The 25367-nt window shown below is 37.1% G+C and overlaps 1 protein-coding gene and 1 long non-coding RNA gene across 2 annotated transcripts in view; both read right to left on the reverse strand.

Annotated features, from left to right (window-relative positions):
* Positions 1-20236, reverse strand: part of MDFIC (MyoD family inhibitor domain containing) — a 138230-nt gene extending 117994 nt beyond the window's left edge. The window contains exon 1 of the mRNA XM_044946647.2: positions 20108-20236. The gene's annotated coding sequence lies outside the window, so the exon portion shown is untranslated. The remainder of the gene's footprint in view (positions 1-20107) is intronic.
* Positions 20237-24276: 4040 nt separating this feature from the next.
* The window catches only part of LOC123334712, a 182433-nt gene continuing 181342 nt past the window's right edge, over positions 24277-25367 (reverse strand). Inside the window, exon 3 of the long non-coding RNA XR_006552768.1 lies at positions 24277-24508. This is a non-coding gene — a long non-coding RNA (uncharacterized LOC123334712). The remainder of the gene's footprint in view (positions 24509-25367) is intronic.

The raw sequence follows: 25367 nt of genomic DNA on the forward strand, positions 1-25367 counted from the left end.
TTTTTGAAAAATAATTTTATGTATTTATTTTTGGTTGTGCTTCTTCGTTGGTGTGCAACCTCTCTCTACTTGCAGAGAGTGAGGGCTGCTCTCTGCTTGTAGTGCTCCGGGATTCTAATTTTGGTGACTTTTCTTACTGTAGACAAGCTCTAGCGTGTGTGGACTTCAGTACTTGTGGCACATGGGCTCAGTAGTTGCAGCTCCTAGGCTCTAGAGCACAGGTTCAATAGTTGGGGTGCTTGGACTTAGTTGCTCCCCAGCATGTGGGTTCTCCCTGGTTCAGGGATTGAACCCATGTCTCCTGCATTGGCATGTAGATTATTTACCACTCAGCCACCAGGGAAGCCCCATTCATATTCTTAATGGAGTCTTTTGATAGAGCCAAAATGTTAAATCTTAATAATGTTCAATTTATTTTTAAAGTCTTATGGTTTGTGTTTATTGTGACCTGTTCAAGAAATCTTTGCCTACTTTGAGGTTACAAAGAAGGATTTCTAAATTTTAAGAAGTTTTATGGCTCTGAGTTTTAAATTTAGGTTTATGATTTATCTCAAACTGTTCTGTGTATGGAGTGAGAGAGGGACCTTGTTTCACTTTTTTCATACTGATATCCAGTTGTTCCGCGCAATTTGCTGAAAATACTCTCCTTTCCATGTTTGACTAATTTGCCAGTCTCATTAAAAATCAAATGACCATAAATCTTTTGGTCTCTTTCTGGGCTTTCTATTCTGTTCCATCAACTTGTTTTCCTGGTGTTACCTGGATACTACACTATAGCTGTAGTTTACCTTCAGTCTAGAAATTGTATGGTACAAGTCTTCCAACACTGCTTTTAAAAATCGGTTTGATTTTAAATTCACTATATACCTTTTAGAATCATCTGTCATATCTTGAAAATAGCCTTCAGAAATTTTTGAAAAGATTTCATTGAATCTATATACGAAACACAGGAAAAATAAACATCATAACAACATTGAGATTCTCAATCAATAACAATGTTCTCTCTCCATCTTGCTTTTTTCCCTTAATATCAGTGATGTTTATAGTTTGAATCTAAAGGTTTTAGACGTGTTTTGTTAGATTTATTTCTAAGTATTTTTGTGGAAAACCGTGATGTTTCTGAAAGCTTACCCTACTTGCAAGCTAACAAGTCAGCCTGTCACAGTCACATGGCAGAAGACAGGTGAGTTCTGGGTCAGAGATAAAAGACAGTTCATTATTCAACAGTGATAGTACTAGCCAGGGTATCAGCATTTGCACTTCTCCAAACCCCAGTTCCTATGGGAAGATTCAAAAAAGTTCTCATGATAACTGCACAATCTTAGAGATTGAAACATTTTACAGTTAGCAACAGCAAGCCTACCCTTTGCTCTGTAGGGAGGCACTCTCTCTGCTGAACTTTCAGTGATTTTTGGTGACAAAAGCATACTTGAAAACATGGCTCAGAACAAAGATAGGCAGTGTCTGCACTGACGAGACATGCAGAAATGAAAGAAACGAATAAAGAATTGTCTCCCAGCAATCTTGATGCTATTTTAAATGGAATTTTAAAATTTCAATTTCTCATTGTTCATGAGTATTACATAGATAAGTAATTGATTTTTAGATACTAAAAAGGTAATAAGACAATAATCAAAGTTTTCCAAACTACTTTAAAATTAAGAAACATACTTCTGAAAATAATTAAATAAAAAAAGTGAGAATACAAAGAAATTAAGAACATTTTGAATCTAAACCTAGAAAATACAGGAAAAACTGTACTCAGAGAGCAATGTAGAACCTCAAATGCCTTAACAAAATTTAAAGATACACAATAAAACAGTATTCATTTTAAGGAAGTTTAAAGAAAACAATGGAGAAGGAAATGGCAACCCACTCCAGTATTCTTGCCTGGAGAATCCCAGGGACAGAGGAGCCTGCTGGTCTGCCGTCTATGGGGTCGGATATGACTAAAGCAATGCAGCAGCAGCAGCAAACAAAACAAATTATATTTTAAACTATTAGATAGACTTAAATAAAAACTAATACTTTTTTAAAAGATAGAAATGATAAATCCGGTGATAAATCTTTGAAAAAAATCTATAAAATAGGCTCAAGGTAGTCTTGATTAAGAATAGAATTATATGTAAAAAATTTTCAGAACAGAACTACCATGTGATCCAACAATCCCACTTCTAGGTACATACCCAAAGGAAATGAAAAGAGGATTATCAAAGTGATATCTGCATTCCCATGTTCACTGTAGCATTATTCACAATAGCCAAGATGTAAAACACCTAAGTGTGCTGATCAACATATGAATAAGATACACACACATGCGCGCGCGCGCGCACACACACACATACACACACACACACACAAGAATATTACTGAGCCATGAGAAAGAAGGAAATCCTGGCATGTGCAACAACATGGCTGTTGTTAAGATTAAATCTCACTTGATATTAATTTTCACCTTCATATACCTTCTGCTGGTGGCAGGTGAAGACCATGCCTCTGAATCACCAGGTCCAAGTGCCGGCACACCACAGTCAAGGTGGGATCGAGGGCAGTGCCAACAACAGTGCACTCTGTGAGTCCACACAACAGGCAAAAGGGGATACAACAGAGCACGTTCAGAGATGAGCATCTCTAGAGGTGGAATACACAGCAGCTTCTCTCCAGTGGGAGTCCTCCAACCCCACCTATCTCACACTCACTAAGCTAAGTCAGAAACATAGCTAAAAACAGATCTGGGGACTTCTGCTCCAACACTACGGAGTAGACCCCACCCCTAACAGGGCAGTGACAATAACAGAGCAAAGGGGAGGCTCTGCTCAATATCCAGGGCAGGCTCTGGTCACACCAATGAAATCCCCTATCAAGAGGATAATGGCACAAGCCTCTGGACCAGCTTCACCCACCAGGGGGCAGACGTCAGAAGCAGAAGGAACTACAATCCTGCAAGCCTGCAGAAAGGGGACCACAAAGGCAGTAAGTTTGCTGAAATGAGAAGACAAAGAAAGCTTTCAGATGAAGGAGCAAGATAAAAACCTGCAAGAACAACTAAATGAAGAGGAGATGGACGATCTACCTGAAAAGATAATTCAAAGTAATGATAGTAAAGATGATCCAAGATCTCAGAAAAAGAATGGAGGCATGGATCAAGAAGATACAAGAAATGTTTAGCCAAGAACTAAAGAACAAACAGAGATGAATAATAACTGAAATGAAAAATATACTGGAAGGAACCAATAGCAGAATACCTGAGGCAGAAGAATGGGTAAGTGACCTGGAAGACAGAATGGTAGGAAATCTCTGCCATGGAACAGAATAAAGAAAAAAGAATGAAAAGAAATGAGGACAGTCTCAGAGATTCTGGAACAACATAAAATGCACCAAAATTTGAATTATAGGGGTACCAGAAGAAAGAGAAAAAAGAGAAAGGACTTGAGAAAATATTTGAAGAGATTATAGTCAAAAATTTCCCTAATATGGGAAAGGAAACAGTCAACCAAGTCCAGGAAGCACCGAGAGTCCCATAAAGGATAAACCCAAGAAGGAACACACTGAGACACATATTAATCAAACTAACAAAAATTAAATACAAATAAAAAATGTTAAAAGGAACAGGAGAAAAGCAACAAATAACATACAAAGGAATCCCTCATAAGGTTATCAGCTGATTTTTCACAGAAATTCTGCAAGCCAGAAGGGAGTGGCGTGATATATTTAAAGTGATAAAAGGCAAAAACCTACCATCAAGAATTAGAGTGCCCTATGTCATGTGGTATAGACAATTTTTTTAAATCACATATTAACAGCAGATGGAGTTAATTGATATTTCTAGGACATTCCATCCAAAAACAGCAAATACACTTCCTTCTCAAGTGCAAACAGAACATTCTCCAGTGTAGATCACATCTTGCAAAAGAAATCAAGCCTTGATAAATGTAAGAAAATTGAAATCATATCAAGTATCTTTTCCGGCCACAACACTATGAGATTAGAAATCAATTATAGGAAAAGAAACTGTAAAAGGTACAAACACATGGAGGCTAAACAATATATTATGAGATAACCAATGGATCACAGAAGAAATTTAAAAATATCTAGAGACAAATGATAACAGATACATGACAATCCAAAACCTGTGGGATACAGCAAAAGCAGTTCTAAGAGGGAAGTTTATAGCAATATAATCGTACCTCGGGAAACAAGAAATATCAGAAATAAACAATTTAACCTTACACCTAGAACAGCTAGAGAAAGAAGAACAAACATTTAACATTTTTTTTAACATTTTAACAAACATTTTTTTATTTGTATTTAATTTTTGTTAGTTTGATTAATATGTGTCTCAGTGTGTTCCTTCTGGGTTTATCCTTTATGGGACTCTCAGTGCTTCCTGGACTTGGTTGACTATTTCCTTTCCCATATTAGGGAAATTTTTGACTATAATCTCTTCAAATATTTTCTCAAGTAAATATTCTCTTTCTTCTGGTACCTTATAGTTAGTAGAAGGAAAGAAATCATAAAGATCAGAGCAGAAATACATGAAATAGAGACAAAGAAAACAACAGCAAAGATCAATGAAACCAAAAGCTGGTTCTTTGAGAACAAAACTAAATTGATAAGCCTTTAGCCAGACTCAAATAAAAAAAGGGAGAAGGCTCAAATCAATAAAATTAGAAATTAAAAAGAAGTTACAATAGACACGACAGAAATACAAAGAAACATGAGACGACTGCTAGCAACTATACGCCAATAAGATGGACAATCTGGAAGAAATGGACAAATTCTTAGAAAGGTACACTCCCAAGACTGAAGCAGGAAGAAATAGAAAATATGAACAGGCCCATCACAAGCACAGAAATTGAAACTGTGATTAAAAGTCTCCCAACAAAAGTCCAGGACCACATGGATTCACAGGCAAATTCTATTTAAAACTATATGATCTAAATAAAAACTATATGACCATCTTAATAGATGTAGAAAAAGCTTTCAACAAAATTTACCCACTTATGATAAAAGTTCTCCAGAAAGTGGGCACAGAGGGAACATACCTGACCATAATGAATGCCATATATAACAAATCTACAGCTAATATAATACTCCATGCTGAAAAGCTAAAAGACAGTCTGTTCAATAATGGTAATGGGAAACTGGACTGTTGGAGAAGACTCTTGAGAGTCCCTTGGACTGCAAGGAGATCCAACCAGTCCATCCTGAAGGAGATCAGCCCTGGGTGTTCTTTGGAAGGAATGATGCTAAAGCTGAAACTCCAGTACTTTGGCCACCTCCTGCGAAGAGTTGACTCATTGGAAAAGACTCTGATGCTGGGAGGGATTGGGGGCAGGAGGAGAAGAGGATGACAGAGGATGAGATGGTTGGATGGCATCACTGACTCAATGGACATGAGTCTGAGTGAACTCCAGGAGTTGGTGATGGACAGGGAGGCCTGGCGTGCTGAGATTCATGGGGTCGCAAAGAGTCAGACACAACTGAGCAACTGAACTGAACTGAACATTAAAAAAAAAAAAAGAGAAAAGTCTTGAACATCAAATACAAAAATAAACTCAAAATGGATTAAAGACCTAAATGTAAGATCAGATACTATGAAACTTTTGAGGAAAACATAGGCAGAACACTCTTGACATAAATCACAGTAATATCTTTTTCCAGTCATCTCCTAGAGTAATAGAAATAAAACCAAAAATAAACAAATGGGACCTACTGAAACTCAAAAGCTGTTGCACAGCAAAGGAAACTATAAATAAAACAAAAAGACAACACAGAGAATGGGAGAAAATATTTTCAAATGATGCATCTGATGAGGGATTAGTCTCCAAAATTTACAAATGGTACATGCAGCTCCATGTTAAAAAAAAAAATCATAAAATGGGCAAAAGACCCAAAAAGACATTTCTCCAAAGAAGACATGCAGATGGCTAACAGGCACATGAGAGAATGCTCAGTAATTAGCAAATTATTAGAGAAGTGCAAATCAAAACTGGGAGAAGGCAATGGCAACCCACTCCAGTACTCTTGCCTGGAAAATCCCATGGTCGGAGGAACCTGGTAGGCTACGGTCCATGGGTACACTAGGAGTAGGACACAACTGAGCGACTTCACTTTCACTTTTCACTTTCATGCACTGGAGAGGGAAATGGCAACCCACTCCAGTGTTCTTGCCTGGAGAATCCCAGGGACAGCGGAGCCTGGTGGGCTGCCGTCTATGGGGTTGCACAGAGTCGAACATGACTGAAGCGACTTAGCAGCAGCAAATCCAAACTATAATGAGATATCACCTCACATCAGTCAGAATGACCATCAACAGAAAAAAACTGAAAACAAATGCTGGAGAGGGTATGGAGGAAAGGGAACCCTCCTATACTGTTGGTAGGACTGTAAACTGGTATAGCCACTATGGAGAGCAGTATGTAGGTTCCTTAAAAATCTGAAAACAGAGCCATCTTATGATCTTATGCCCACTCCTGGGCTTATATCCAGAAAAAAACAGGGTTTTAAAGATATATGCATCCCAATGTTCACTGCAGCACTGTTCACAATAGACAAGACAAAGAAGCAACTTAAATGCCACAACAGAAGAATGGATAAAGAAGATGTGGTACATATACATACACACACACACACACGCACATACATACATACATATGTATATATAATGGAATATTAGCCATTAAAAAGAATGAAATAATGCCATTTGCAGCAGCATGATGACCCAGAGATTATCATACTAAGTGAAATAAGTCAGCCAGAGAAAGACAAATATCATATCACTTACATGCAGAATCTTAAAAAAATGATACAAATTCACTTATTTATGAAACAGAAGCAGACTCAACATTTAGAGAATGAACTTATGGTCATGGTTGGTGAAGGGAGAGGGAATGGCTGGATTGTGGGTTTGGGATTGACATGTAAACTGCTATATTTAAAACAGATAACCAACAAGGACCTACTATACAGCACAGGGAACTCTGCTCAATATTCTATAATAACCCAAATGGGAAAATAATTTGAAAAAGAATAGATACATGCATATGTATAAATGAATCCATTTGCTGTACACTTGAACACAACATTGTTCATCCACTATCCTCCAATATAAAATAAAATAAATAAAACAAAAATAAATAAATAAAATGATAAAAATACATTAGCAAAAAAATGAAGGAATGAATCAGAAATAACAAACGTCCTAGGAAATGAAGCAAGAGGGTCAGGACAAAGTGACAAATACCCAGTGAATACAGTCACAGGAAGAGTCAAATGTGGTGGTCTTTTCTATTAGATTCATTTCTTAACTTGATTCACTCCCATCCCCATGACAGAGCCAAGCACACTGTATAGGCAAGAGGGATACTGACAACAATGGCGTACTAGTTAATAAAAATGGCGCAAAGACACTTTCCTACCTAAATTCATAATCTTCACAGAAATCTTAATCATTATGTTATTTCCTCCATTTTGAAGATAGGGAAACTGGGAGGCTGAGAAATTATTTGCTCATTCAGTTCACATGGGTATACATTTGTAGAATTTTTATTAATTAAGTGGTTCCCATATTTCAAACTCCAGCAGAAATCTGTCCTGAAACCTAAACTCCCATTTTCAATTTCCAGATGAATGTTTCTCAAACTTAAAATTGAAAATGTTCAACCTCAAACTTATACATCTCCTTAATCTGTTTTTCCACCTGTTCTGCCCCTTCAAATAGTAACCTCTCCTCCCTGTCCACTCCTGTAATATGTGCTTTCCTTCTTTTGGCATTTGCCATATTTTGCCTCTTGCTGTCCTATAACTGATGATACACAGCTATGTCAAGTTGACCATCGTGAATCAAACGACTGTAGTCTTCTTTCCCCCATGGTGGTCCACTGTTGCGCAAACACTGGGGTGAGCAGTACCTGGAACAGAACAATTAGGCTGGTTTCTCAAAGTTGTGCTTTGCCATGATATATTAAAAGGGGTGTTTTGACTACTTCTATTTTATGAAGGAATGAGCTAAGAATATGACCAATGTATAATAGTGAAAGGGCTTCACTAAATTTAGTAGAGTGCTGGAACGAGAAAACTCTATAAACAGTATCATAGTGTAGGTTGTATTGCAAAGGTTTCTCCGTCAGAGAATGGGTTTCCTCAGATGTTTTTTTGAATGGTAAATGCATTTAATGTTTCTGATACGTGAAAAACAGTCCAATTCGTCACAGTTCTTACTTAACTGTTCATAAGAATGCCAACTCCACATTTAAGTCTCAGCAGTGCTGGGAAAGAGTAAAATGTGGTCCATAAAGTTTTCTGTTAAAATTTAAGCAATCAGTGAAAAATTAACCTTATCATGGATGTTGCCTATTTGTTATTTCTTCTTTAGCTTATAAGCTTCTGGAGGATGGGTAAACTTGTAAAACACACCCATGCTCTTGTGTGACAAGTAGCTGAATGTAATGATATGTGCAGATAGAAACTCAAAGTGCTTCTGCATTGATACGAGTTGAAACTGTGTTAAGATGAGCTATTTGTGGAAGAGAACAGATTTTTTTAAAGAGCAGAATGTTAAGTCTAAATGAGAGGCAGGGAGTAAGAAGATGAGAAGACAATGCAGTAGTCAGGAAAAAGAAGCAGATTTCAAAGGGGAATTAGGAGCAAAGTAATGTTTCCTGAGACCCTTAATCTTCCCTCCCTGAACCCTTTGCAGATTGACATCCCCCTTTCCAACTCTACATGGGTCTGTTGGGGCTTACAATCGCTGGACACTGCGGCACAGTCACGGGGATGGTTGTGAACTTTGGGCCAAGGAGAGCCCTTCCTGAAGATTTACAGTTACTAGAAAAGAGGAGTTTTCTTTCCCCATGATTCACTAACGTAAGAATATGACTCAATCTGCAAGTAGTCATATTCTGTACCAAATGGGTAGCATCCCTTCAAATCAGGAAAGAGACACACGGAAAGCAGCTGGCAGAGGGGACGGAGGGATGACAAGAACTCTAGTAGTCTACAGGTTCAGTGTGACTGAGGACAGACTCAGCCCCTTCCTTCCTATTTCCATCAGCCAATATATTCTCTTTTTGCAAAAGCAAGTTTGAGTAGGCTTTTTTTTTTTTTTTTTTTTTTGTCACTTGTGACCAAATACTGTGGTTAATCTAGGAAACAGTTGGCAGAGGCATTACATATGCTACAGTCAAGTCAAGAGACTGCAGACAGAAAAACTGTCTCTGCTTTTGACTGTTAATCTTTATCAGTCATCTCTGGGAATACAATTTTATTATACTACTTGGGGGCAAAAGCTAGTTTTCAAGTAATTTATTAAAAACCACTTAAAACTAGCATCATTATTTGAAACTTTTTCTTGGTCCCTAATACAACCACCCCACCTCCATCCACTCACACTCAACAGAATTTCTAGATAGTTTTTGTTCAAATACTCAAGTCCCAGTATTATAATCTATCTAATTTAAAGTTAAAAAATTAAACTATGAATCACACAAAATATTTTTACTTTTGCTCAAAGTGTTCAGTTCAATGACTAGGAAATACATGTTTTAAAGTCAGAAATATTTATTTCAGAAGTAAGGTGCTTACCATAAAGCTTATATATGGGAAATGTACATTCTTAGAACCCCAACATCATTATAAACTACCCTTTCTAATAGACAGCATGATTGTGAATTAAATACATAGAGAGATGAATGGCTCCAGTTGAAATATTAAGATTTGAAAAGTACCCTAAATATAAAAGATAATTCATACAGAATGTAAGCTTCAACAGTACACAGATTGGAAGCCTTACATATTATGAGAAACAAAAATATATTAGAGAACATTTAAGGAATTATTTTTCTCAGTAGGGATTGCTGTATTGAAGGCAGAACTTCTGCTCCGAGTTCTTTTGCTCCAGGTGGTAGAATTAATCGCAGCATTGCTCTCTGGGGCAAAGCAGGAATCCCTTTCTTACTCTTAGGACATTTTTGCTCAAGAAATTTATTATAACTCAAAAGTAGGCTAATGTGCAAATTTAATAATTTCTTTACATAAAATACTTTCTAGCCTGGATCTAAATCTAGATTAGTGGACACATTATGCTTGCGCTGTACAAATGAGAGTTAATCATGCCCTTCCCTTTTGTTTCTATGATGAGTCACCTCTTGGAATATTATAGTTTGGTATATTTTTATTCTGACAATTAGCACCCAGATTATGCACTTTCAGCATTAGAAACTCTATTTCAGAGCCAGAGAGCATGATTCTCATTCTTTGTTAGGTTTGTTACACACTTTAAGAAATTATAAATTTTGATCAGGTCTTCTGATCTGAACACAAATTATAGCAATGTAATGTATGTTCTTTTTGCTGTACTTATGAAAGAAGGTTCCTGGGTAGTGAGAGCATATATTTAAAGACATACGCTGTCTAAATTCTAAATGCTTAACTTTCTGTTAAGACAACATCTGGTTAGACTGGACATTGGTTCATCCAAATAAAGTGAGAGGAAAGAACTAGACACCATAATCCCCTGAATTTTCCTTTCTAATAATTATTCTTGGGCATATTTCCTGCTACCAGTAAATATGTCAGTGATCATTGGATGACTACATTATGTTTTAACCCCTGCCTAGAAATATTCAATTTGCAAACAGCACAAGACACAGTGGTAAAGTTATACCAGAAGAAAGAAAAATGCCTCTGTGGGAAAGGTGGACTCTGCTATCTCATAATAACAGAATCCATTATTCACTTTAATTTAAAAAAAATGACATATAGTGTTACTTGGTAGAATATATACCTTACACATAAATACAGATAAAGAAAATTTTATATCAATCATTATCTTAAGAGCTAAATATTTTCAAAAAGAAAAATGAGGTCATCTTAGCACCTTGAAATAAGGTAAAACATGATTAAATAATGGAAAATGGTTTAAAAAATAAAACATTGTTCATAATGAGTGTTCAAAATGTGAAAATAGCTTAAATCAAACAAATATCTAGTGCAAAATAATTTAGCCTGGCATGCTAAAGTCCATGGAGTTGCAAAGAGTCAGACATGACCGAGTGACTGAACAACAACAAAAAATTTGGATAAATCTATTCTGTACTAACATAAATGCATAGAAAGTATAATGGATGATATACTCACAAACTGTTAACTGTTTCTTTGGTCATTTCATTGGAAATGACTAGAAATAGGGAATTAGGGATAAAAGAGGAAGTTTTTCTTGTTATTTTGCATTATATTAAAACTTTTTCACATTGAACGTTATGACTTGAATTGTAATTTTTAGCCAATATCAAACTTGAGTTACACACTTATTTTTTTATCTATTACTGAAACAGATGCCTAATGTATATATCAACTGATCCTCTCCTTAATACTAATTTGCAAAACATTCAGAAATGCTCTGTAAGTTGCCATTTCTTAAAACCATTATCAATAAAAGTGAAGGGTATGTTACATTTTGGCTCTAATAAGGAAATCCTACAAATAAAAATATTCTAAATAAACAAATAGATACTTTACTCTTTAGACTGGTAGGTCACAAACACAATACCATGGGCTAAAAGTCCCTTGGAAAATTTTCTAAAAATACAGATTACCAAACACTATCCACAAGGATTTTAATTCAATAGATATGAGATGGAGTCCAGGCAATTCTGTCTCTTAAAAATCTTTAGTAATTCTAGTCAAAGAACACATTTGGTAACCACTGCCTAAAACTCTTCAGTATATACTATTTTACTGACCTTTTATTCTATTAATATTTTGGTATATCCTTCTAGTCTTTTTCCACTCAAGCACAGATCTTTTGTTACATAGTCATACTAACACTGCAATTGAATTTTCTTTTCATTTTTTCTTTTTAAAAGTTTAAGTGCATCATTTTTTTTTACCATTTTAAAAATTCTAAGTCATTTGATTATTCAAAATGGTAATGTATATAAATAATATACTTAACATATTTTTGGTTGGTCAGTAAGACCTGTGTGTCTCTTTGTGACCCTATGGACTACAGCACACCAGGCTTCCCTGTTCTTCATTATCTCCTGGAGCTTGCTCAAATTCATGTCCATTGAGTTGGTGATGCCAGCTAACCACCTCATCCTCTGCATGCTCTTCTTCTTTCTCCCTCAGTCTTTCCCAGCAACAGGGTCTTTTCCAAGAAGTTGGCTCTCAAGTGGCCAAAGTCCTGGAGTTTCAGCTTCAGCATCAATCCTTCCAATGCATATTCAGGGTTGATTTCCTTTAGTATTGACTGATTTGATTTCCCTGCAGTCCAAGGGACTCTTAAGATTACTGGCTTAAAACTGAACATTCAAAAAAACTGATATCATGGCATCTGGTCCCACCACTTCATGGCAAATAGAAGGTGAAAAAGTGGAAACAGTGATAGATTTTATTTTCTTGGGCTTAAAAATCACTGTGGACAGTGACTGTGTCCATGAAAGTAAAAGATGGAAGAAAAGTTATGACAAACCTAGACAGCATATTCAAAAGCAGAGGCATTACTTTGCCAACAAAGGTCCGTCTAGTCAAGGCTATGGTTTTTCCAGTGGTCATGTATGGACGTGAGAGTTGGACTGGGAAGAAGGCTGAGTGCCAAAGAATTGATGCTTTTGAACTGTGGTGCTGGAGAAGACTCTTGAGAGTCCCTTGGCCTGCAAGGAGATCAAACCAGTCAGTCCTAAAGGAAATTAACCCTGAATATTTATTGCAAGAACTGATGCTGAAGCTGAAGCTCCAATACTTTGGCCACCTAATGCGATCAGCCAACCACTGGAAAAGACACTGATTCTGGGGAAGATCAAGGGCAAGAGGAGAAGGGGGCTACAGAGGATGAGATGGTTGGATGGCCCCACCAACTCAATGGACATGAGTCTGGGCAAACTCTCTGGGAGGTGGTGAAGGACAGGCAATTCTGTTGTGCTGAGTCCATGGGGTTGCAAAGAGTTAGAAATGACTTAGTGACTGAACAACATAGAGTACATTTCTAAATCAAAAATAGAACAGTGTAACCAATTTGCAATAAATAATATTTACAGAGGTTGGGATATATTAATGAAAAACCCTGAAAACTACGCTTATTTCAATTATGATGTTAGTCAAATTTATATATCTAAAAAGCTTAACAAATTAAATGGAAGGGATAGAATTCCAACTGCTTCTTTACATGTGGCTGAAAGAAGTTTTAGAATGATTGACCATAGGAAGCTTTAGAACATAATTCATGAACCTGAGAAAATGCATGATTATCTTTCACAAAAATTTAGAGTAGGATGTTTAAGAAAGTGTGTGTTGAGAATAATTTTAAATACTGAAGAGGCCATGGGAGAAATGACTGAGTATTTCTTGATATTATGCAAGAATTATCTATATCTTTAAAAAGTATTTTTTCATTTTATAAGTCCATATAAATACGATCTGCTAAACTGAAATCATTCCCAAACAATTAGAAAAAAATAACATTGTTCCATTTCATGTACTGTAGTTAGCTACTAGCACTAGAATAAGTAACATCTAAAAATGAATTTGTAAACAAAATGAAAAGGCAACCTACAAAATGGGAGAAAATATTTGTAAATAACATATCAAATAGTGGATTATATCCAAAATACACAAAGAACTCATATATAATTCAATAGCAGAAAAACAAACAACCTAACTAAAAAGTAGGCAGAAGATGTGAAAAGATTTTTCCAAAGAAGACATACAGATGGCCAACAAGTACACATAAAGGAACTCAAAATCATTAGCTATCAGGGAAATGCAAATAAAAACCATACGCTATTACCTCATACTTGTTAAAATGGCTATTATCAAAAGAAAAGAAATAACAAGTTTTTGTGATATTGTGGAGAAAAGGGAATCCTTATGCACTGTTGGGAGGAAAGTACATTGACACAGTCACTATGAAAAAATGGAATCAAGATTGCCAGGTGAAATATCAATAATCTCAGATATGCGGATGACACCATCCTTATGGCGGAAAGTGAAGAACTAAAGAGCTTCTTGATGAAAGTGAAAGAAAAGAGTGAAAAAGCTGGCTTAAAACTCAATTTTCAGAAAACCAAGATCACGGGATCCAGTCCCATTTACTTCATGGCAAATAGATGGGGAAACAAAGAAGCTTTATTTTGGGGGGCTCCAAAATCACTGTAGATGGTGACTGAAGCCATGAAATTAAAAGACGCTTGTTCTTTGGAAGAAAAGTTATGACCAACCTAGACAGCATATCAAAAAGCAGAGACATTGCCAACAAAGGTCTGTCTAGTCAAAGCTATGGTTTTTCCAATAGTCATGTATGGATGTGCGAGTTGGATTCCAAAGAAAGCTGAGTGGTGAAGAATTGATGCTTTTGAACTGTGGTGTTGCAGAAGACTCTCAAGAGTCCCTCGGACTCCAAGGAGATCCAACCAGTCCATCCTAAAGGAAATGAGTCCTGAATATTCACTGGACGCTGAAGCTGAAACTCCAATACTGTGGCCACTTGATGTGAAGAACTGACTCACTTGAAAAGACCATGATGCTGGGAAAGACTGAAGGCAGGAGGAGAAGGGGACGACAGAGGATGAGATGGTTGGATGGCATCGCCGACTCGATGGACGTGGGTTTGGGTGGACTCTGGGAGTTGGTGATGGACAGGGAGGCCTGGCATGCCTCCCATGTCCATGGGGTAACACGGAGCTGGACACAACTGAGTGACTGAACTGAACTATGAAAAATAGTATGGCGGGTCCTCATAAAATAAAAATAGAACTATCATAGATCCATAAATTTCACTTTTGAGTATTTATTTGAAGGAAACAGAAACCGTAACTCAAAAAAATGTCCACCACCCATATTGATAACAGCACTACTGACAATAGCCAAAACTAGTCCATCAATGGATAAAAAAATATGATTTGATACCTGTATTATATATCCATAAATAGCTCATACATATAAGATATATATTATATGTATATAGTTAGCCCTTGAACAACACAGCTTTGAAATGCATGGGTCCACTTGTACATGGATTTTTTCCCATAAATATATTCAAATATTTTTTGGAAATTTGAGACAATTTGAAAAAGCTGACAGATGAACTGTGCACCTCAGAAATATCAAAAAAATGACGAAAAAGTTAGGTATGTCATGAATACACAAGATATATATATAGATACTAGTCTATTTTATCATTTACTACCATGAAACATACAAATACACTATAATAATTTAAGATTTATTAGAACTTACGCACACCACTCTTATAAACCATACATGGCACCATCCTCAGTTCAGAGAAATGTAAACAAACTTAAACGTGCTGTATTAAGTCATAACTGCATAAATTTAACTATAGTTATACTGTACTTACTGTAAAAGTTTCACAGCCACCTTCTGTTATTGCAAGTGTCTGCTTATAAATGCCATGTGATGCTAATCATCTCCATGTGACAAGTTTTCTCTTCAGTAAATTGTATGTCACAGTAAAAAGTGATCTCTCCTGGTTCTCACATGTTTTTCATAGTGTGAAATGTAAACCTTGAATAGCATCATGAAAACCGTACAAAGTCCCACTAGTAATGCTGCCAGTTTTCCTAAGGAACAGAGAAAAGTCATGGCATGACAAGAAAATTTGGATTGCTTGATACATGCCCTAGATTGAGGTCTGCAGCTACAGCTGCCCACATTTATTTCATGATAAGGACCATCATAAAAGAAGAAGAGGACATTCATAAGCCATCACTGCAGCTGCACCAGCAGATGCAAAATCCTTGCACTTTTGGTGAAATATATTCTTTTTTCTCATGTTGAAAATTAAGCTTTTATGTGGGTACAAGATTGCCAAAAGAAAGTCATACCAATAAGACTCTAACATGATTTAAGAAAAATCAAAGTCAGTATACAATAACAAGTCAAAAATTAAAAAAATCTCAAGCTAAAGAACTTAATGCCAGGAAAGGATGGCTTGATAATTCTAAAAAGAGATTTATTTGGCTTTAAAATGTCAATATAACAGGAGAAGCAGCTTCTACTAATCAAGACATCAGAGATGAGTTCTCAGATGCTGTTAAGACAGTCATTAAAGAGAAAGGATATCTGCCTGAACAAGTTTTTAATGTAGCCTGAAGTGCCCTATTCTGGGGAAAAATGCTACAAAATAGATTTATTAGTAAGGAAGAGAGGTGAACACCAGGATTTAAGGCAGGGAGGGATAGGCTAAAGCACAGTTTTGGATAAATATAGTAGGTTTGTGATCAGAACTGCCCTTACCTATAAAGCCTCTAAGCCCTGAGCCTTGATGGGGGGAAAAAAATACAACACACCACCAGCTGCCAGTCTTTTGCTTGGGTGACAAAAAATTCTGGATGAGAACCATTTTTCTGGATTGGTTCCATCATTGCTTTGTCCCTAAAGTCAGGAAGTACCTTGTCAGTAAGGGGCTGCCTTTTAACATTCGTTGTTGCTGTATTAGACAATGTCCCTGGCCACCTAGAACTATGTAACACTGAAATACTGAAGTGGTCTACTCTTCCTCAAACACAACATCTCTAACTTAGTCTCTAGATCAGGGGGTCATGAGGGTCTTTAACGTTCATTACACATGGTACACTATGGAAAGTATTACCAATACTACAGAACAGAACCCAGATAAAGAGAAAATCATGAAGGTCTGGAAGGATTACACAATTGGTAATCCTTGAAGGTGTCATCATTGTTATAGAAAAAGCCATGAAAACCATCAAGTCCAAAATAGTAAATTCCTGCTGGAGAAAACTGCCTCCAGACATTGTGCCAGACTTCAAAGGATTTAGAACAGAACCAATCAAAGAAACCACAAAAGAGATGGTGGATATGGCCCAAAAGATGTGGATCTTAGAGAAATTAAAGTGCAAATAAACACCACACCAGAGGAATTAACACATGACAACTGGATGAGAATGAGTGCTTCTGAACCAGTGCTGAGGTTCAGATGAGGAAGATGAAAAAAGATGAACCATTATGAGGAAGATGGAAAAAGCAGGGCCAGCAAACAAACCGACGCTCGACAATCTGGTAGAAGGTCTCCTATTGCACAAGACTTGCTTTTGACTTCTGTTATGACATGGACCCCTTTATGATACTGGCGCTGAAGCTAAAGCTAGGGGTGGAAGGATTGGTATTACATAGAAGCATTTTTAGAGAAATTAAAAATCAGTACAGTCAGACAAACTGTGATACATTTCCATAAAGTAACACTGAGCGCACCTACCTCCACTTCTACCTCTATCACCCCCGAGACAGTGACACCAATCTCGCTTCTACTTCTTCCTCAGCCTAGTCAATGTGAAGATGATGAGGAACTTTGATGAGCCCTTTCTACTTAATGAACAATAAATAGTCATCATGCCTTACAGTTAATAAACTTATCTATTGTGCACGTGTGTGAGTGTCTTCATGAGGAAAGTAAAAATGGTACAGCAAAAACTGAATGAGATGTATTTATGTCATCATCATTGTCACCCAAGGATTCATGACGTAGAACAGTGTGTGCCAGACGTGTATGCCTATCCATATATAGGCATAAGGTGCGTGATATTTTACAAAAATGTGTTAGTTGTTTTATCATTTTATAACTTTGCTTGCAAAGAATTACATTATAATACAGTATACCTCTGATAGCAAAATTGGCTATCAGCCTCTCATCATAGGTGTTTTTTAAAAGAATGTAATAATGTTTCTATACTGTATTATGCACATAACTGTAATATGATATGCCATAAAAATTTTATAATCATTATTCATTAGTATAGGCTAAGCTACTGAGGAGCAATTGTATTGCTTGCAATAGGTATCATAAAGCAATAATTTATGCTTCTTCATGATCAATAAGAGTCAGATACACGTAAGTTCAGAGGTGGGTGACCCAGATTCAGTGTGTTACTTCCAGAGCCCCAGGCTCCTTCTATGTGGTTGCTTTACCATGACCTACATCACCCAGATCATCTCATGTCTAGGGTGACTATGCCAGTTATGGCCGTCATGTCCACATTCCCACCAGCCAGAAGGTAGAAAAGGAAGAAAAGCATGCCTTCTCTCAACAAGCAAATATCTTAGAAATTTGACATACCACTTTTCCTTTCATTCCATCTGTCAGAACCTAAATGTACCAGATCACTCCTAGATAACAGAAGCGGGAAAATGTAATTTTTAGTTTCCGGATAGCATCTGTTCAGTTAAAAATCACAAATTGTATCACCATAGAAAAAGGGAAGAAAGGATATTAAGAAATAATACATAGTTTCTTCCTCAGGAGTTTAAAATTCTATTGCAGTAGGTTAGGCTATATTAATTAAGGAAATTGACAAATGAAACTGCCAGTCAAGTTTCTGTATAGGCATAGAGAAAGTTCATCTGTCGTGCTGATTTTAACACTACTACTAGCTCAGGATGGTACTTTCTAATATGCTGTGTTAACTGTAGATGGAAACTGTTAGCTCCTCAAACAGTAATTTCATTTTCAAGGAATAGGAAATGAAAAGAAAAGCAGTCAAAGTTTAGGCAAAGTTAATTGCTTCTCAAATTCAAACTTATTTGCTTTGTTTTCTTGCTTCTTATCCATGAGCCAAAACAACAAATCTGTGAAGTATTTTTCCTAGACTCTTTTTCATGCCAAGTTTTAATGTTAAAATTTAATGTTAACCTTAATGGATTCTGTCAAAGGCATCTCTCTGACACTCTGGAGATGTGATGCTGGGGAGATGCTGATCTGGAAAACTATTTTCAGCAAGGCTCACATGTAGTTAATAGAAGCCAAAGACCAAGCTGAGGGGACATCTAAGATAACAGCAACCTAAAACAAGTGCCATCAGAACCCCGTTTTGAGCAAGTAAATTACCATGTGTGAGAAAGATTTAGGAGTAGAACCTTCCTGGGATAGGTACATTGATAGTGTTACCAGTTAATAATAAGCTCAAAATGTATGGTTCCTACCACAGAAAAATCTATTTCTCATAGGACAAATGTTGTTTAGTTGCTAAGTCATGTATGATTCTTTTGAGACCCCCCAGGAACCCACCAGGCTCCCGGTTCATGGGGTTTCCCAGGCAAGAATACTGGAGTGGGTTGCCACTTCCTCCTCCAGGGGATCTTCCTGATATGGGGATTAAACTCGTGTCTCTGGTGTCTCCTGCACTGACAGGTGGATTCTCGACTACTGAGTCACTAGGGAAGCCCATCGGACAAGTAGCATCTTAAAATTCAACATCAGTCTATTGCCTTGAACATTGTTAGATAATTTAATATATATATATATATATATATATATATATATATCTCTCTTTAAAGTACAAAGAGGAGTTGCAGAGATGTCAGGTAGAGAGCATTTGCACCAAGTGTATGGAGTTAACATCAGCAGTAATGGGACAAATTGATATCAATATTCTCCAAAGAACACAATCACTGCTGACATTATTGCCCAGAAAAACAAGTCAATTGTAACCTAAATCTAATCATGAAAACACCAGTTTTATCCAAACATCTAGCCACATAGAGTGCTACATAGAGTGCCTATAATCTGTAATCCCTAATGGTTCATTTAAATCACTAATCTTGAGGGTTCTAGAGATCCTGTCTTTTGCTAATCAGTCTTCTTTTTTAGAAAGTTTTGAGTTATTCTGGGCCATTAATGCCATCCTGTTTGATATGACTTTTTTAAATCCTCATCTACAGAGAGTTGATGGGGTATCTGGATGGGACCTAAAGACTATACAGTCTCCTTCCTCACTGATGTCCCAGGTCCCTTCCCCTCCAATCCCACATAGGAATCTTGGGTATCAGCACATTCCCAAGTTGATCTGACACAAAGGGAACATTTTTGGTAGTTTCAGGTCATTAATTAGAAGTGAGAATTGCTCAAAACATATCAGAAGTTTGAACAGAGAAAACGACGAGAAGGCTCTAGCATAAAGGGGAGAAGTGTTCTAAGAGCACTTGACTGTCAGAAAAGAGAGAGAGAAAAACAGTAGCTGAAAGCAAATTTGTTACCAACAGAGTAAACAGAAGTAAACATTTGCATGTTCTAGGACCACAGCACTTCAGGAGGAAAAGAGAACCTGCCCCTGATCCAGGACATGACATTTACCTGAGAAACTTCCATTTCTTCCTTTTCCTCCGCCAGGTTTCTTTCTCAGGTGAGATAAGGTGAAGTCACAAATGCATCTTGAGAATGTGCCTTTAAAGGCTTCAGCACAGACCCTCTGTTGGTCTAACACTCACAGGAAGAAGAGACTTGAAATACCCTCTTTTTTGTTGTCTCAGGAGAGATTCAGGAACACTGAGCTCCTACATGAAGATTAAACTTTGAGTTTCTTCTTTTCTGTCTTCAGGGACCCTCTTCTCCCATAGACACCCCAAATTCTATTACAGCCCAGATAATGCAGGCGGCACAGACCTGCCCCTACCAGACCACACAGAGCAAAGTCTGTTAGGATCGCAGGCTCAACTCTCCTAATATACTTGTGACCTCTCACCCTTAACTCTGGCCTCACCTTAGAATCACCTGGAAGACTTAATTTAAACAACACAGGTGTTCCTACCCAGACAAATGGACAGAATCTGTAGGGGAGGGCACAGGTGATAACAGTTCTTAAAACTATATGATATCCTAGGGAAGATCCCCTGGAGGAGGAAATGGCAACCCACTCTAGTATGCTTGCCTAGGAAATTCCATGGACATAGGAGCCTGGAGGCTATAGTCTGGGGGGGGTCGCAGAGTCGGACACTATTGAGTGACTGAGCACATGAGATCCTAATTGGAAGCCTGGGCTGAAAGTCACTTGCTTTTCAAGTTTTAATGTGCATAAAAATCACTTGGATGGATGTTAACTAGATTTGATGTTATGATCATTTCACAACATATATACATATGGAATCATTATGTTGTACATTTGAAACTAATATGATGTTATATGTCAATTAAGTCAATAAAAAATTACTTGGAGATCCAAAAAAGAAAAAAAATACAAAAAGGAGAATTAGGATGCAGCCCTCCCTGAAGTTCTTAACTCTAGCCTAGAATGTGACCTGGATCATTAAAAAAATATGACTTTTCTTAGAAGGAAAAAAAACAAACAATGAAAATAACATTGAGAAGAGATTTTAGGTCATACTTTATTTTTACTCTGCTCAAAGTCTACAAAGTTACAACTGAAGGAGAGAGGAGCTAACCTTTAATTTTTTTTTAATTTAAAATTAGAAATGAATTTAATTAATACCAGGATAAAACACATCTTAAATGACTAAAGGATGTTCTAGGCAGCAGTAGCTGCCCTATTTACAGAATTATCTTTAGAGGAGAAACACAGGAATGGGGCATTTAGCTTGGCTCTTTTTAGGAGTTTTACAGCAGATAAAATATCCATTTAAGATCACTAATGATTCTCTTAAGTATTGAATGAAGATCTAACTTAATATATACACTAATGATACAGAATATTTTTTTAAAAATAAGAAATTTCCATAGAATCCAATAATTTTTAATATGATTCAAAGTTTTAATACATACCTCACCCCTAATTTCAGTTGAAAAACTTTATGGTACTGTCTTTCCATGTCCAGATGCCTCCAATTGGACTGAAGTGCAGTGTGCCACTGAGAATTTGAACCATGCATTTTTTTCATCCAGATATTTTAATTGCATGAAGGCGCCATAATAACAATGATTACTGAAGAGCGGTATTACTTTTCAGAGTGAAGGTCAAATTTAGATTTTTTTTAAAAATCTTGTTTCATTTTGGTCTCATTTCACTTTAGTCTGTATTATCTTGTGACAGAAAAATGAAACAAAAGGAAAAGGAAGTTTACACACATTTTATTTTAAGTTACAGTTTATATGAGCATCAAACATGAGTGTTTTATTTAATTCTTCAGGTTGATACCTTTCTGGTTTCCTGAAATATAATACCCATTAATCCCTGTTTGCAGACACCTTGAAATATTTATTGAATAATACAATACAGATTCTAAAACATAATCTTCTTTTATGAATACTGGCACAATTTCACCCAGCTCTGTGGAAGATTTAAGAAAAATGGCAGGGCAAGATCAGACATTGTTTACATCTCACCTCCAGCAAGATATAACTTTACTTTTGGCTGACCTTTAAGCAAAAGCAATGGTTATGTAACCAAGTAAGCTAAAAACTAAACAGGAAAAGTCACAGAGCAGGGAATGAACTACAAACTTACACTATTTGTTAAACTGAGATTTTTATCATGTTGCTCAAAGAAACACTAAAGTTTCCCAAATGGAAAAATGTGACTGATATTTTATCTTTGCTATTTGAATATATACATGAATATTTCAGTATTTAAAAGAAGTTATTCAGGGGTCTACAATAAAATGCACTGTACTATTTTACAATGTTAAGCGGCATTACTCATTGCTAGAATAAAATTTTTGAATGAATTGCATTCTATCTTCACATAAGTCTTAGGTATAATTAATGTTCATGTTATACGGTTCCTAAAACATACATTCTAAGGTTGTTCTTAAATTAAACAGATTTACTTTTGGAAAGTTTTAAGTGCAGCGTTATCCAAGGGCAGAAGAATACCTTCTTAAAGTCTCTTTTTAGCTTTATCATTTGCAGCATATAATCAAGTTAATAGTCACTACATATTATGCTCAATAGAAAAAAAAAATCTTGCCAAACAGAAAAAAAGCCACAAAAGAAATTGCATAACCTGGAAATAATCTAAGATTTTGAAAGGTTTGTTTTTTAGTAGCATATAAATATCTTTAGCAAATTATAGCTTCTTTTTGATGTCCCCATAATCGGATAATGTTTAAATTTTTGCCAAAATTGAATAGCCTTCTAGTAGATTTTATATTTCATATGCAGTTGAATCTTTCATATATCTGTTAGTACTTTTTAAAATCATTTAAACAATGAAGTTATAAGATGAATTGTCATTGAATAAATATGAAAAGAAAGCTGAAGAGTCAGAAATAAAACTTTATTGAAAACGTAGAACTTGAATAACATGTTGGGTGCTGTGCATTGCAGATGAACAGGACACAGATTGCTTACAGTCTAGAGGATCAGACATAAACAAGAAATAAACAATTAAAATACAAGGAGGCAATAACTATAATAGGAAAAGTCATATCCTTGACCTTGCAGGGGCACTTAAATGAGCCTTGACAGAGGACGGGCCATTGGAAGAAAATGTCTTGCCTGAGAAGAAGCAACAATGAGCCAAAAGGAATACAAGTCATCATAAAAACTAAAACTAACTTGGTAAGACTAGCATAATGGACATCAGAAGGTGAAGGGTGAGACTGAAGAAGAAAGGAAATCTGTAAGAGCCTTGTAACTATGAAAGGACCTTAAAACTTCTAAAAGAATTGACATAAATCAACCACTACACCAAAGGGTTTTAAACATGGGGGCCCAATATGATCAAATCCTTCTAGTTCCATTTGGAGAATGAATGGAAAGAATGGAAGACTGAAATCCTGGAGAAGAGTCAAGACTGGGAGCTGCATTAGTAAGGGTTTTCCAGAGAAACAGAACCAATAGGATATGAAGATTTATATAAAAGGAGATTAAGTACAGGAACCAGTTCACAGGTTATGGAGGAGAGAAGTCCCACAATCTGCTGCCTGTAAGCTGAAAAACCAGGAAAGTTGGTGGTATAATAATTCAGTTCAAGTCCAAAGGTCTGAGAACCCAAGCAAACGAGGGTTTGGGTCGATTACTAGTGTAAGTCTGAGTCTGAAGGCCCAAGAACCTGGAGCTTAGATGTCCGAGGGCAGAAGAAGATGGATGTTCTAGCTGAAGAAGAGAGAAAGAATTTGCTCTATTTCCACCTTTGTAAATTCTACTCGGGCCCTCAACAGACTGGATGATACTGATCCACATTGGTGACAGTGAATCTCTTTTCTCAGTCTACTGAATTAAATGTTAATCTCTTCCAGAGACATCCTCACAAAGATACCCAGGAATGATGTTTTACCAGCTACTGGATCCCTTAGCCCAATCAAATTTACATAAAATTAAACATCACTGGAGCACATGCAGCACTGGGGAAGAAGAGATGAATTTCTAGCCTTCTAGGAGGTATTGGCGGAGAAGGCAATGGCAACCCACTCCAGTACTCTTGCCTGGAAAATCCCATGGATGGAGGGGCCTGGTAGGCTGCAGTCCATGGGGTCTCGAAGAGTCGGACACGACTGAGCAACTTCACTTTCACTTTTCACTTTCATGCATTGGAGAAGAAAATGGCAACTCACTCCAGTGTTCTTGCCTGGAGAATCCCAGGGACGGCGGAGCATGGTGGGCTGCCATCTATGGGGTCGCAGAGTCAGACACGACTGACGCAACTTAGCAGCAGCAGCACCAGGTATTGGATTGAATGTACTCAGTGAGGGAAGGCAAAAAGCCATGGTATTCAGTGAAGCAGGACCATGGAAAGAGGTCTATATACAGGGAAAGATGATGGAAGGCAGTTTTAGACCTGTTGTCCATCCTCTGAAAAGCCTGAAAAGTGAAAGGGTTAGTCAATCAATTGTGTCTGACTCTTTGTGACCACATGGACTATAGCCCACCAGGCTCCTCTGTCCATGGAATTCTCCAGGCAAGAACACTGGAGTGGGTTGTCATTTCCTTCTCCAGGGGCTCTTCCTGATCCAGGGATTGAACCCAGGTCTCTAGCATTGCAGGCAGACTGTTTACTGACTGAGCCACCAGGGAAGACCTGAAAAACCTGCATTCAGTTCAGTTCAGTTGCTCACTTGTGTCCGATTCTTTTCGACCCCATGAATTGCAGCACGCCAGGCCTCCCTGTCCATCACCAACTCCTGGAGTTCACCCAAATTCATGTCCATCGAGTCGGTGATGCCATCCACCCATCTCATCCTCTGTCGTCCCCTTCTCCTCCTGCCCCCAATCCCTCCCAGCATCAGAGTCTTTTCCAATGAGTCAACTCTTCGCATGAGGTGGCCAAAGTACTGGAGTTTCAGTTTTAGCATCAGTCCTTCCAAAGAACACCCAGGACTGATCTCCTTTAGAATGGACTGGTTGGATCTCCTTGCAGTCCAAGGGACTCTCAAGAGTCTTCTCCAACACCACAGTTCAAAAGCATCAATTCTTCGGTGCTCAGCCTTCTTCACAGTCCAATTTTCACATTCATACATGACCACAGGAAAAACCATAGCCTTGACTAGACGGACCTTTTTTTTTGGCAAAGTACTGTCTCTGCTTTTGAATATGCTATCTAGGCTGGTCATAACTTTCCTTCCAAGCAGTAAGCATCTTTTAATTTCGTGGCTGCAGTCACCATCTGCAGTGATTCTGGAGCCCAGAAAAATAAAGTCTGACACTGTTTCCACTGTTTCCC

The sequence above is a fragment of the Bubalus bubalis genome, chromosome 8 (genome assembly GCF_019923935.1).
Source record: "Bubalus bubalis isolate 160015118507 breed Murrah chromosome 8, NDDB_SH_1, whole genome shotgun sequence".
Lineage (NCBI taxonomy): Eukaryota > Metazoa > Chordata > Mammalia > Artiodactyla > Bovidae > Bubalus > Bubalus bubalis.